The following is a 14,400-nucleotide window of genomic DNA, read 5'->3' on the forward strand; positions in this document are numbered from 1 at the left end:
AGCAGAGGAAGAAGATAAGTGTGTGTTCTTTTGCTGCTCCGAATAAAGTTGCTCTTTTGATCTTGAAGTTGTTGAGTGGTTCTTTCTCAAAGTAGAAGTTACCACATTTTTGGTGATGAGGTGAACTGGTTTTGTGGAAGTGTTGACTCTTTTTGAACTGGAGCTATGTGTTTGGATGGCTACGTTTGGGATTATCGGTGAATTCATGGAAGGAAATTAGGATTGGCTGGAGTATGAGGAAAAGTTGGAACAGTTTTTCTGTTCTAATGTAATTTCTGAGGAGGCTAAGATGTGCTCTATTCTCCTGAGTGTGTGCAAAGCAAAAACATACAAGTTGATAAGGAAATTAGCCACACCGTGGAAACCGGGCAAAATTGCATTTGACGAACTGGTCGAGCTCATGGGGAACTACCACACTCCAAAACCTTTTGTGATGGTCCAATGGTTTAAGTGTCACAGTCTTTTCAGGAAGCCAACACAGATTGTGGCCAGTTTTGTTGCTGAGCTTTGGCAGCTATTGAATCATTGTGATTTCAACACAGTATTGATGATATGCTTCATGGTAGATTGGTATGAGAATTAATAATGATGCCATACAACACTGCTTGTTGGGGGGAAACCCCACTGCTGACTTTCAAGAAAGGCCTAGAGATTGCCCAAGGCATAGAGATGGCTGCTAATAATGCCAAAGATATCCAGAAAGGACATGGCGTGGGGTGAGGTGGAGGTGGAGGTGGAGGTGGAGGTGGAGGTGGAGGTGGAGGTGGGGGTGGGGTTGGGGGTGTGGGGGGTGTGGGGGGAGTCACAGTCAGCGGCAGTGCATCAAGTCGGGTGGGGGGGGGGAACTGGTATACAGGCAAAGTGGGTGAAATGTTTTTGGTGTGGAGGGGCACACTATGCAAATGAGTGCACATTCAAAGGCACTGTCTGCTATGGTTGTGGCAAAAAAGAACATTTAGCTCAGAGGTGCAGTTCAAAGGGTAAGGTTAAACTTGGGCAGGGGAAAGCTCAACAGGCTCCAGCAGCCACACACTACCGAGAAGAAGCAGATTAAGAGACAACATGTGCTTACAATATGTTTTGAGTGGAAACAGATGAGGAACCACCTGTACAAGATTCTTCCACAGTCACTGTCAGAGGAAAGGATATTAAGTTTGAGATCGATTCAGGGGCCACAGCATCAGTCATCAGTGAGGAGATCTACAGGAGGACATGGGGTCCAACCTACCTCCCATCAGACCATCAAAACTCTCTCAGGACCTATACAGGGCAGCCCATACTTCATTTACGGGTGTTATATGTGGATATTTCAGCCGAGGGTCAGAAGGCGGAAGCCAGGCTGGTGATAGCTAAAGGTCGCTGGCCCAGTCTTTTTGAGCTGTGATTGGCTTCATAAAATCCAGATCAACTGGTATGAAATTAAGTATGCACACACGGCGGAGGACATTCTGCAACCATACAGTGATCTTTTCAGGGATGAGCTGGGCACATTGAAGGGCCTGACAGTGAAACCCTGAGGCCACACCATGTTTTTTTAAGCTCAAGGTGGTGCCCTATGACATGAAAGACAAGGTCAAGGAAGAGCTGAAACATTTACAGCGGTTGGGCATCTTTGAGTCCATCTAGTTTTCAAGGTGGGTGGCTCTCATTGTTCCAGTTTTGAAGGCAGACATAATGGTAAGGTTATGTGGGGACTATAACTTTATGGTGAATCAAGCTGGAAAAGTATCCATTGCCATGGGAGGATGACTTGTTTGTGACCCTGTCAGGGGTAAGCTATTCACAAAGTCGGACATGAGCCACACTTACCAACAATTGCTGCTTGACAAGGATTCAAAGGAGTACGTCATAATTAACATGCATAAAGGATTATTTAAATACAATCGCCTGGTGTTTGGAGTGGCTTCCAGCCCCGCCATTTTTCAAAGGACAATGCCCACCTGTTACAGGGGATTTTGTGTGTAGCAGTGTATCTGGATGATATTTTGATCATGGTGGCTGTGGAGGTGGACCATCTGGCTAACTTGGAACAGGTTTTCAAGAGGCTCTCAGATGCAGGGCTGCGATTAAAATGCACCGTGTGACCTACCTGGGACACAAGATCAAAGCTGAGGGCATCTTCCCGGTGAAGTACAAAGTGAGAGCTATCAAGGAGGCCCCAAGTCCAAAGGATGTCACAGAACTTAGATAATTTTTGGGCATGGTGAATTATTATGGCATGTTTCTTCCTGATCTCTCAAGGGTTTTGGCCCCATTGTACAAGCTGTTGCACAATAGTACCAAGGGGCAGTGGAGTGAAGAGCAGGAGGAAGCTTTCAAGGACATGAAAGAACTCCTCCACTCAGCAAAGCTGCTGATCCAGATAAAGAGATCACCCTTTCATGTGATGCCTTGCCCTATGGAGTAGGGGCAAATTCCCTCGCATGTAATGGAGGACCATTCAGAGAACCCTATTGGTTTTGTTTAACATACCCCAACAGCTGCGGAGAAGGGATATTTACAACTTGACAAAGAAAGTCTGGCCAGTGTATTTGCAGTTACACGTTTTCATCAGTACCTTTATGGACCTTCATTCACTATTTATACAGATCATAAACCACTGATGAGCCTTTTCAATGAGACCAGATACATCCCACCACTAACTTTTGTATTGTCAGCCTACCAGTACACTATTGTTTACAGAGCAGGTGGGGATAATGCAAACATTGATGTGCTGAGTCGTCTACCTTTACCACAGACACCCGATGCTATATTTGTGACTCCAGTGACAGTGTTTTCATTGGAAAGGCTGTCTGAGACATGTGTAAAGATGACTCAGATAAAGCTGTGGGCAGAGTGGGACCCAGTCCCATCTCAAGTCAAGACTTTCCTTTTACAAGGATAGCCCAGTATTGTGGAAGGAGAGGAACTGAAGCTTTATGACAGAATTGAGTCTGCAGGATGGCTGCATTTTCTGGGGGGTGAGGGTCATTGTGCCTCCCCAGTCCATTCAAAGACTGTGGAAGAAGTGCATGAGACTCATCCAGGGGTGTCACGAATGAAAAGCCTTGCAAGATCCTATGTCTGGTGGCCAAAAGTGGATCAGGATCTGGAGAACAAGGTAAAATCATCCACGCAATGGTAGATCAATCAGAAAATGCCACCAGCAGTCCCTTTGCACCCATAGGAGAGGTGCGACCGCCCCTGGTCTAGGATATATTTTGACTTTGCTAGCCCTTTTATGGGGCAGATGTTTCTAGTAATGGTGGATGCGCATTCCAAATGGATAGAAGCTCACATCATGTGCAACATTACAGCTCATTCAACCATAGACAATATCAGGCAAGTGTTGCAGTCCAAGGGTTGCCAAGGGTCACTGATAATGGCTTGACAATTACCAGTGAGCTATCCAGTGGGTTCACACAGCAGGATGGCATTCATCACATTCGGACAGCCCCTTTCCACCCAGTGTCAAGTGATTTGGGGTGTTCAGAGTGTGAAGGAAGGCCTGAAGAGGATGACAGGGACTCTCTTAAAATCAGGCTTGTTGAAATACCGCCTTACACTGCAGACTACAACTGCATGCACTCCAGCGGAGATACTGATGGGGCATAAGCCCAAGTCAAGATTGGACCTGCTGCACCTGGTCATGAAGACAAGAGTGGAGAGAAAACAGGAAAAGCAAAAGGTGGGACATGATCAACATGCGCAAGGAAAACAGTTAAAACCTGATGACACTGTCTATGTAAGAAACAATCAGCAATGCCTACCTGGGCTGTGGCAGTTGGCCCACTTGATAGCCTCCTCCATGTTCAGGGCTTCTTGTTGGGTAGGCATTTCCTGGTCAACAATGATGCCAAAATAAACATCCTGCGTCCATCAGGCCTCAACACCTGCAATGGAAAGCAGGGCCCAAGCATTGAGGGCAGCCAACAGCTCCTCCATCTGAGATTTTGGTACCCACACCACCCCCCTTCGGTTCAGCAGCAGTTGGTTTACGTGGACTTTCACCCTCGCGGCAGTGGCGCAAAAGCTCCTGGGAGCCAACTTCCTTCGTGCCCACTGCCTGCTTGTAGACATCAAGGGATGGTGCTTGGTGCATGCCAGAACTTTTCAGACTCTACCTCTGGGGGAAGTCAAACTATCCACCCTCCACCTAGACTTTATAATGCTTTCCGACATTGAGTTTGCTCGCAACCTGGTGGAGTTCCCTTCAACAGTGGTGCCACAGTTCTCTGCAACTGAGCCAAAGCATGGGGTAAGGCACCACATTCTGACATTCTGACAGAGGGCCCTCACTCCATGCCAAGGTATGCCGGTTCCCTCCCAAGAAGCTCAGCCTCGCTAAGGAGGAGTTCAAGAAAATGGAGGAGCTAGCGATCGTGCGGCACTCCGACAGCCCCTGAGCCTCCCCCCTCCACATGGTACCAAAAACAGCAGGGGTTGGAGGCCATGTGGTGACTATCATTGCCTGAACGAGGCCACCACACCTGACAGATGCCCCACATCCAAGACTTCACGTCCAACCTGCACAGCACGGATGTTTTCCAAGGTTGACCCTCATTCAGGGGTACCACCAAATCCCAGTTCACCCCCAGGATGTCCTCAAGACCACGACTATAACCCCCTTTTGGCCTGTTCAAATTCCTAAACATGCCCTTCTATCTGAAAAATGTGACACAAACTTACCAGTGGCTGATGGATGCAGTGGACCGGGACGTCCCATTTGCGTTCATCTATTTGGATGATATCTTCATTACAAGCTGCAGCTGCAAAGACTAAGGCACCTGCCTGAGACAACTCTGCACCCGGTTGAGCAAATTTAGCTTAATAATTAACCCCGCAATGTGCCAATTCAGCCTGGACACTATTGATTTCCTGGGGCACAGAATAAATAAGCATGGGGCAACATCCCTCCCTGAAAAGGTTGAAGCGGTCCGGCACTTTGCCAAGCCACAAACAGTAAAGAGGCTGCAGGAATTCACCATTTAGATAACCTTTACCACTGATTTATCTTGGCAGTGGCCCAGAAAATGCACCCCCTCTTCGTGCTAATGGTGGGCAAGTCAAAGGACATTACCAGGCATAATGGGTCTTCAAGGGCATTCCAGAATGCCAAAGACATGCTGGCCAACACCACACTCCTGTTATATCCCAGGCCAGAGGCTCCTACCATTCTGACAGTTGAAACCTCCAACACAGTGGTAGGAGGTATACAGGAACAGCACATTGAAGGCCAGTGGCAACCCCTAGATTTTTTCAGAAGATGTCTCCACCAGCCCCCCTCTAGAACTCAAATACAACACCTTTGACCGAGAGCTATTGGTGCAGTACCTGGCGGTCAGACACTTTCGTTAATTTTTGGAAGGTCAGCAATTCAAGATCTTCACCAGTCACAAACCATTGACCTTCACCTTCGATAAGGTATCAGACCCGTGGTCAGCCCAACAGCGGAGACAATTTTTTGTCCTATATGTTTGAATTTACTATAGACATACAGATATCGTGGGGAAAGACAATATGGTAGCCGACGATCTATCACACTCCATGGTCGAATCAGTCCACACCTTGACCCACGGACCCACGCCAAGGCGCAGCAGCAAGACACTGAGATATCCCCCCCATATAATACAGCTTCTCCAGTCTCAGAGTGAAAAGTGTCCCTCTTGGTTTCGGTAACTTGACACTCCTGTGCGAAGTCTCCACCAGTAGTCCTCGCCCCATCATCCTGGCTGCATGGAGGAGCCAGATTTCAATGCCATACAAAACCTGTGCATCCAGCCGTTCGAGCCACCATCAAGATGGTCTCCAGAAGCAGGTCAGCCAGTGGGTCAAGATCTGCACACACTACCAGTCCTCAAAAGTGTAGACTCACACGAAAGTGCCCTCACAGACTTTTGAATCAGTACAGCGCAGGTTCAGCCATGATATAATGGGGCCACTACCAGTTTCCCGTGTGGCGAGATACCTATTTACCATGGTTGACTGCTCCATGAGATGGCCTGAGGCATCCCACTGGCAACATATGGGTGTCCAGATCCGGGGTCCCAGAGCACCTAACCTCAGACAGGAGAGCACAATTTACTTCTGGGCTCTGGGCAGTGCTGGCTAACTTCCTTGGGACGCAGATCCACCACATCATGGTATACCACCCTCAGGTCAAACAGTAGTTGAGCAGCTTCACAGGCAGCTGAAGGCAGCCTTGATAGCCCAGCTCAAGGGTCCCAACTGGGTAGACAAACCTCCATGGGTCCTGCAGGCACCATGCCAAAGGAAGACCAATGTCTTGGCATAGAAATGGTCTATGGAGCACTTTTAATAATATAGGGGGAATTCCTGGCCCCCAAGAAACCCCCCCCCCCCCCGAAGACCCAGCAGCCACCCTTGAGAACTTGCAGTGAAAACTGGGGTCCCTGGTCCTGCAACAACTCCCAAAAAACATAACATCCCCAAGGTACCTAATGTGTGTTTGTGCGGAAAGGCGCAAACAAGCTGCCCCTATAATGACCCTGTGAGGGGCCTTACACAGTTATCAGGGACAAAGGCTCTATTTTCATCCTCGACATCAGCAGACTGTAAGCAGTTGGTCTCCACTCCTCCCCCATGATACAGGGGCAGACCACCCAAGTCAAAGGTCAATGGCCTGATTGCCGGTTCTGGGGGAGATGGGGGGGCGGGGGTCATAAAGTGTGCCACACAGAGACATGGATTATAAAGCTCACAGAAACATGGATTATATCACAGAATAGTCGACAAACATGGAAACTGTGCGGACCTGGGGGTGACACCGGCCATCGTCCCAGGTGACCTCCTGCACGATGGGAGGACAGTGAGCTGTAGTGGCAATGCTAGCCAATCTCAGGCTGGCCTTTCAAAGACGGTGCCCTGACATCAGCACCTGGGGCCCATATAAACGCGACAGCGAGAGCAATAAACCAATCTCAACTTCAAGGCTTTAGTGTGTGTGTCATTCTTCTCCACGCTCGTGTAGTGTGAATGCTTCAAGAGAAAATTAAAGACTGCACTGACATTAAGGAAGATGGACCACTCAAATTTTGTGGAAGTAGCCAAGATAGGATTCAACCTTTCATACTATACCAAATCTAAACTCTCTAGTCAGATGTGTTTCAGTTTTCTCCTTTATGAATTATAAAATTTTAGGGAATGCTGTGGTGTGTGTAATTTGATGTCAGTGTGCAAATCCTTAACTTCCAGATAATAGTTTGTCTCCAATTTGCAACATTTTAAGCCTGCACACTTCTGCTCCCTTGTGAAATTGAAGTTCCAGTCCCAAAGGTCTGTTAGAAGGAAACACATGCAGCAAAACTAAGTGAAAAGTGGAATCATTAAAATAAGACCTCCCAGAACATCTCAAAAGCACTTCACAGTTAATGAAATACTTTTGAAGGGATTTTACTGTTGGAATCTTGGTAATGCTGTGATAAAGTTCTATATTGTGAGCTTTCGCAACAAACACAATAATAATTATAATGTCTTTGTTATGGCTATATGTTAAGGATAATTATTAGCAAGGAAAACTGGAATGGCTTCCTTGCTATTCTCATTCTTTTACACTGAGCTCAGAGAGAAGTGAGAGCCAAGGTTTAATGTCTCATCTGAATAATCGCACCTCCAATGGTGCAACATTCCTGATATTCAATAGAAGAACATAAGTGGATAAGAAACAGGATCATATGAACATACTCTGCCACTAAGTGAGTTCATGGTTGATCTAACTTGACTTTAACACTTTCTCACTCTCTCTGCTTACTCCTTCACTCCCTTGTATTTTAAATGTCCATTCATTCCAAGCTTGAATGCATTCAACAGTTCTGCCTCCATGGGTGTCTGGGATAGAGAATGCTATTAATTCAACAATCCTCTCAAGAACAAAAAAATCTAATCTTCATCTACAAATGACAAGATAATGAATAGTTGATAATAACCAGCAATGTCCATGGTGTCACCCTTCTAATTACTTATTGGCTCTCAGAAAATTATCTATTTATTCTAGTTTTCTGTTTTGAGTTAATATCCACTCCCCAATCCATGTCAATATGTTACCCTTCCCCCATCCTTATCTTGTGCGGCAATCTTTTATACAACGGTATCCAATGTCTTCAAGAAATCCAAATGCACTACAGTTACTCTTTCCTCTCTATCCACTCTTGGTGTTACATCCTCAGAAAAATGCCAAACACAATTTCCCCTTTCACAAAGCAATGGAGAAAATCAATATTCTAAATATCATATCTTCTTAATTCCACATTTATACAATTTGACAAATATTAGGGTAGCTGGCTTATTGTTTCTAACCTATTATCTTGAATACTGGCATTCCATTTGTGGTTTTCCAGGCACCTTTCCAGAATCTAGAGAATGTTGATAAATTGCAGCCAAACCATTCACCATCTCTGTAACCACCTACTTACAGGCCTTAGGATTCTGGTGCTTTGGTTTGCCCAATACTATTTTTCCCAATGTCTTACTTCTACATGATGACTAATAAAATAAATTGAATCTTTGCCATTTTTAGTTTCTTGTTATTAATTCCCCAGGCTCATCCTCCATGAGACCAATATTTAATATAGCTACTCTGATATATATCTGCATGAGTTCCTACTAACCATTTTGTGATAATTGCTTATTTTCTCTTTCTTATTTTTGTCATCTTTAACTAGCTTCTAAAAGTTTTCCAATCTTCTGATTTACCACTTATTTTCATAATATTGTAAGCCAATTTTTTGTTTCAATTGATAACATCCTCAAATTCTTGTTAGACATGGAGGATGGTGTGTTTTTTTCTCACCGATCCCTTTTTTCTCAATGGAATTTACTGAGGTTTATGAAATATTTATTTTAATGTTTGCCTCTGCTTATTAACTATCTTATCCTTTAATCTATTTTGTCAATACATTGCAGACAACACTATGTGGCTTTGTAAATTTCGTCATCTAAATTTAAGACATTCGTCTCAAATTCGTCAAACTGAATTAAAAATATCACTCTTTCCTCAGAATCCTTTCTAATGTGATCATTAGTTAATCCTGTCTCACAGCATGGTTAGCTATTACAGCTTTCTTTGGCTTGGCTTCGCGGACGAAGATTTATGGAGGGGGTAAATGTCCACGTCAGCTGCAGGCTCATTTGTGGCTGACAAGTCCGATGCGGGACAGGCAGACACGGTTGCAGCGGTTGCAGGGGAAAATTGGTTGGTTGGGGTTGGGTGTTGGGTTTTTCCTGTCTTTTGACAGTGAGGTGGGCTCTGCGGTCTTCTTCAAAGGAGGTTGCTGCCCGCCGAACTGTGAGGCGCCAAGATGCACGGTTTGAGGCGATATCAGCCCACTGGCGGTGGTCAATGTGGCAGGCACCAAGAGATTTCTTTAGGCAGTCCTTGTACCTCTTCTTTGGTGTACCTCTTCTTTGGTGCACCTCTGTCACGGTGGCCAGTGCATCACCTACGGCTCCTAGAACGCTTCCACCAGCATTGTCTCCGCTCCATCCTCAACATTCATTGGAGCGCCTTCATCCCTAACGTCGAAGTACTCGAGATGGCAGAGGCCGACAGCATCGAGTCCACGCTGCTGAAGATCCAGCTGCGCTGGGTGGGTCACGTCTCCAGAATGGAGGACCATCGCCTTCCCAAGATCGTGTTATATGGTGAGCTATTACAGCTATTACAGCATGAATGACCCATGTTCAAATCTGGCATTGTCTATAAGGAGCTTGTACATTCTCCCTGGGACCTCCATAGTTTTCCTCTAAGTGCTCTGCTTTCCTCCCATCCTTAAAATTCTATGGGGTTTGTTGATTGATTGGGTGTAATTGAGGAGCATGGGTTTCATGGGACGAAAGGGCCTTCTGCTGCGCTGTTTTATTAAAATTAACAAATCACTGAAGTAAAACCAAAATTGCCTGCTCCTTGGTTGGCTCCTCAACAGAGTCTTCCAAGAAACTATTCTGAGTGCATTCTATGAACTCATCCTCTTGGGTGTCCTTATCAATTTGATTGGCTCAATCCTGAAGCAATTTTTTCTGCAGACCCTTTATCACAAGCCCAGATTATTTCTTGATTTACATTTAGAGGGCCAATGTACTACTCCCATTAGTGACTTCTTAACCTGTTTATTACTTACAACCAAATTGATTCTATATATTAAGCTCTATGCCACCATTATTCCTCACCACTGCATTTATCCTATCCTATCTATCCTTAGAGAATTACCCATCTATTTTCCCTTTCTGCCAATTCTCTCAAATTGTCAAATATTCCAGTTCCCAGCCTTGCAACCAAAACTATCAGGAAAAAAAAAAGTTCATTTCTATTTGAAAAAAAAAACACACCTTGTTTTGATATGTTTGTGCCTCGTGTGCTTTTGTGTACACACTCTGACACCTGACTTTCTGAGATGATAGGAGTCCAGAGAGAAGATAGTTCTCAAAGAGCCATTGTATTTATTGGAATGCCAAATATTCCTCTTGGCATCAGATTCTTGACAAAAATCCCTCAAATCGGTGATATAGATTATTTTATCCAGGTCTATTTCTCCTAATTGATCTGGTTGAGCAGAATTATGGGCTATGTTTCCAAATGTGCCATTGCATTTTGTTTTCATTATGAAATAACAAGATCAGCCTCAAATTATTTGTCTCTTAAGGGTTTTAGTCAAATCCAAAAGTTTGGGATGAATTTTCTCATCATTAATTTAAGAGTACTTTACCAGAACTTGGCAGGAACAGTGTGATTCTTTTTAACTTAAGGTTGCATTTTGTTTCTGCTAAATGCCACAAGTGATTTGAACTTCAATGCTCTCAGGTTCACTCAAGAATATTTTGACAGCATGGTACTCTTAGCAGTGAGAGAATGTGTTTAGAAATGTGGGAAGTGGATGCATCCATTACAGTGTTGCAGGCTGCATTTTTAAGGCAACATTTGGACGTCTAGAAAGATTAACTAGTAAACTGAATTCTGAATATATGGAATAAAAGAAACAGGATATTTCTGATTATGCAGTCAAAAAATTATCCTCACTTATAAAGATGTTCATATTTCCTGTTCTCTTCACAACCACAGAATATGTCATGAAGTATAGTCAAGGCAAGATTGCAAGAAATATGTGACAGATAATGTATGTACAGCAAGCTTCCACAGCCTGGTTTTTGATAATGAGTAGCTGTTTTTTTTTTAAGAAACATAGGTTGAGGAATAAATATTGTTCAGGATTACAACAAAACCCACTCACTCCTTGCTGTTGTGAGATGGCCAAGGTCACAGTTACATTTGCAGATCAGTGGCTCCCATGCCCTGTTGTCCTGGCTGCTGTAGCTGTCTCTGTAGAATAGGCTATAGATGGCAGATAAAATAGACGTGCCCATAGAAGATCCTGACAGTTCATCATGTCAGAAGACTTTTTCCATTTTCAGTTAGACACAGTCAAAAACAATTAAATATTTTTCAATGATTGTAAAAATATGAATAAAATATATAAAATAATAGCATTTTAATTTTAAATTTAGTCATAAATCATGGTAACAGGCCATTTTGGTCTATGAGTCCATGCCGTCCAATTTACAACCCCCCCCCCCCCAATATGTTTTGAAAGGTGGAAAGAAACTGGAGCCCCTGGGGAAAACTCACACAGACATGGGGAGAATATTCAATCTCTTTACAGACAGAATGGAAATCAAACTCTGGTCCCAATCGCTGCCGCTGTAAAGGCGTTGTGCTAACCGCTACACCAACTGTGCTACCCCTTGTATAAATTCCTTTAGTTAAGGTCGATGAATCCATTCATATAAATATGTTAACTTGAATATGGGTGCAACAACTAAGTAGGAGAGCTAACGGAATGTTATCAAATATCTTGAAGGAAATTGAATATGAAAGAAACAAGTTTATGCTTCAGCTGCAGAAGAGATTGGTGAGAACAAATCAAGAGTACTAGGTATAGTCTTAGTTTATTTAAGAAAGAATGGCAGCAGTTCCAAAAAGGTTGACAAAATTACTATGACATGGAAGGGGATGTTGTCTTACAAGAATAGGATGGGCAGGTTAAAGTTTCTATCTATTGAAGATTAGATAAATCAGAAATGACAGTTAGAATACAAGATCCTGAAGAGTTTTAATAAGATGGCTGTGGATTAGACGTTTATTTTCATGGAAGAATGTAGAACAGGGGATGCTGTAAAGGAATTGCCAATTTAGATAGAGATGAGATGATTGGTAAAGAGAAATATCCCACTTCAGTGTGATAACATCCATGACCTACATTATTGACTGCATTTGTGTCCTTTGTCAGCTTCATTCCCATCCTGGCTGAATCTTCAATGATGAGGCCCTCGTATGAGTGCGTGTGATGTAATGCCATAATGTGGTGGGGCCAGGACAAGTCCAGCCAACAAAACAGCTGTGGACATTTTTGGTAGCCTACTAAATCACACCCTCTGCCTTTGCCAGCTGTCAAACCCTCAACGTTTTCTGAATACCTTGGACATTCAAAAATGTTCAAAATTTATAAACAATTAATTAAAGTGGAAAAAATTAAAATAAACAAATTACAAAACACTTAAAAAGCATTTGTAAAGAATTTAAACCACTGAACTAAATTCAAACAATTAAAAAATGTAAACTGCCTTGTATTTAGTTTGCTCTTTCTCAGCTAGAATAATTGTAAGTTTATGCCACATAATTGCTCTACCACTGGAAAACTGTCAACAATTCAGAATTATAGAATAATGTAATACGATGACAGTTCAGCACGGTGTACATGTGCAGGTCATCAGATGCCTGCTCAATTTTCCAGCACTGGACCCCCACAAACTTCTAAGCCACAAAATAATAAACAATCAACTGGAGGAACTCAACAGGTTGACCAGCAGTTTGGAACCCCTCATCAAGACTGCAAGTTGAGAGAGGAGCTAGTTCGTATAATGGCAGCAGGGTAGGAGGCATTGGGCAGGGCATTGATGAACCAAGGAGAGATAAAGACTAAGAAATAGATGCAAGGGGTAGAGATGAAGAGCCCAGACCCAAAACATTGGTATCTTTTACTTCCTCTAGATGCTCTGTTACCTGCTGAGTTTCTCCAGCATTTTTGTGTATTACATGAGTTATAAGATTTGTTTTGTGAGCAGTCCAGTGAGACATCTTACACATAATACAGCACAAAGACACAATACAGAACTGCAGAGTTATAGAAAGAGTTATAAAGTTTTATTTCTGTAAGGTTCATTTAGAAGTCTGATAATGATGGAACAAAAACTGGCATTGATTCTGGCTCACATGACTTCACACATAAATCTTCTTCCCTTTGGAGAAGATGAAAAAGAGTGCAGCAAGGCTAGGACAAGTCTTTAACATGCTAGCTGCTTTTCCATAGCAGTGGGAGGTTTAGATGGAGTTGATGAAGGGAGCAGGTGGGGTGGGGTGGGTTTGTTTGTGTGAATGACTGAACCACATTCACAACTTTACGTAGTTTCTTGTAATCTTGCATGGAGAATTCCATTTCTATGCAGTGATGCACCCAGTTAGAATTCTTTCAATGATACATCTGTAGAAGTCATTAAGATATGAAGGTGGACTGTCAAATTTTGTTAGGGTCTTGAGGAAGTATAAATCCTGGTGTTTTTTCTTAGCTATTGTACTGACATGGGTGGAACAGGATAATTCACTGTAGATGATTCCTCCTAGGATTTAAAGCTGTCTACAACCTCCACCACATCACTGTCGATGTAGACTTTGATGAGCTCTACCCCTTTTCTGAAAGTTGATGGCAACCTCCTTGGTCTTGCTAACATTGGGAGAGAAATTGTTGTCCTGGTACCAAGCTAGTACTCCCTCTATCTCCCCTTTATACTGCGACTCATCACTGTTGGAGTTAAATGTAACAGTCAAATCAAGTCACCTTTATTTGTTGTAATACCATAACTACTAATGCAATGCACAGTAAAGAAGGGATAGCATTTCTCCAGGACCATGGAGCAGATTTACATAACTAGGAGTTAAATATTATCATAATACAATAAAAATCCATGATATACTAGTGCACACATGTTCTAGGAATTGAGGAGCCTGATGGCTTGGGGGAAAGAAGCTGTTGTGTAATCTGGACATGTGGGCCCAAGTGCTTCCAGATGGCAGAAAGGATAAAAAAATTTATAAGAGAGGTATAAGAAGTTCTTCATAATGTTATTAACCTTCTGCATGCATCATGTGTTGTAGATATCCATAATAGTAGGAAGAGATACCCCAATGATCTTCTCTGCTGACTCCACTATCCTCTGCAGGGTCATATGGGTCTGAGATGGTATAGTTTCCAAACCAGGCAGTGATGCAATTGCTCAGAATGCTCTCAATTCATCCACTCAATATGGAGGATGGGAGATGAACTTTCCTCAGCCTTTGCAGGAAGTCGAGGAGAT

General features: G+C 43.3%; 1 long non-coding RNA gene across 1 annotated transcript in view; it reads right to left on the minus strand.

Annotated features, from left to right (window-relative positions):
- The window catches only part of LOC138760129 (uncharacterized), a 76,716-nt gene extending 71,941 nt beyond the window's left edge, over positions 1 to 4,775 (minus strand). Inside the window, exons 1-2 of the long non-coding RNA XR_011355447.1 lie at positions 4,669 to 4,775; positions 3,750 to 3,872 (exon numbers count right to left, since the gene is read on the minus strand). This is a non-coding gene — a long non-coding RNA (uncharacterized lncRNA). The remainder of the gene's footprint in view (positions 1 to 3,749; positions 3,873 to 4,668) is intronic.
- Between the last annotated feature and the right edge of the window lie 9,625 nt (positions 4,776 to 14,400).

The sequence above is a fragment of the Narcine bancroftii genome, chromosome 4 (genome assembly GCF_036971445.1).
Source record: "Narcine bancroftii isolate sNarBan1 chromosome 4, sNarBan1.hap1, whole genome shotgun sequence".
Taxonomy (NCBI): Eukaryota; Metazoa; Chordata; class Chondrichthyes; order Torpediniformes; family Narcinidae; genus Narcine; species Narcine bancroftii.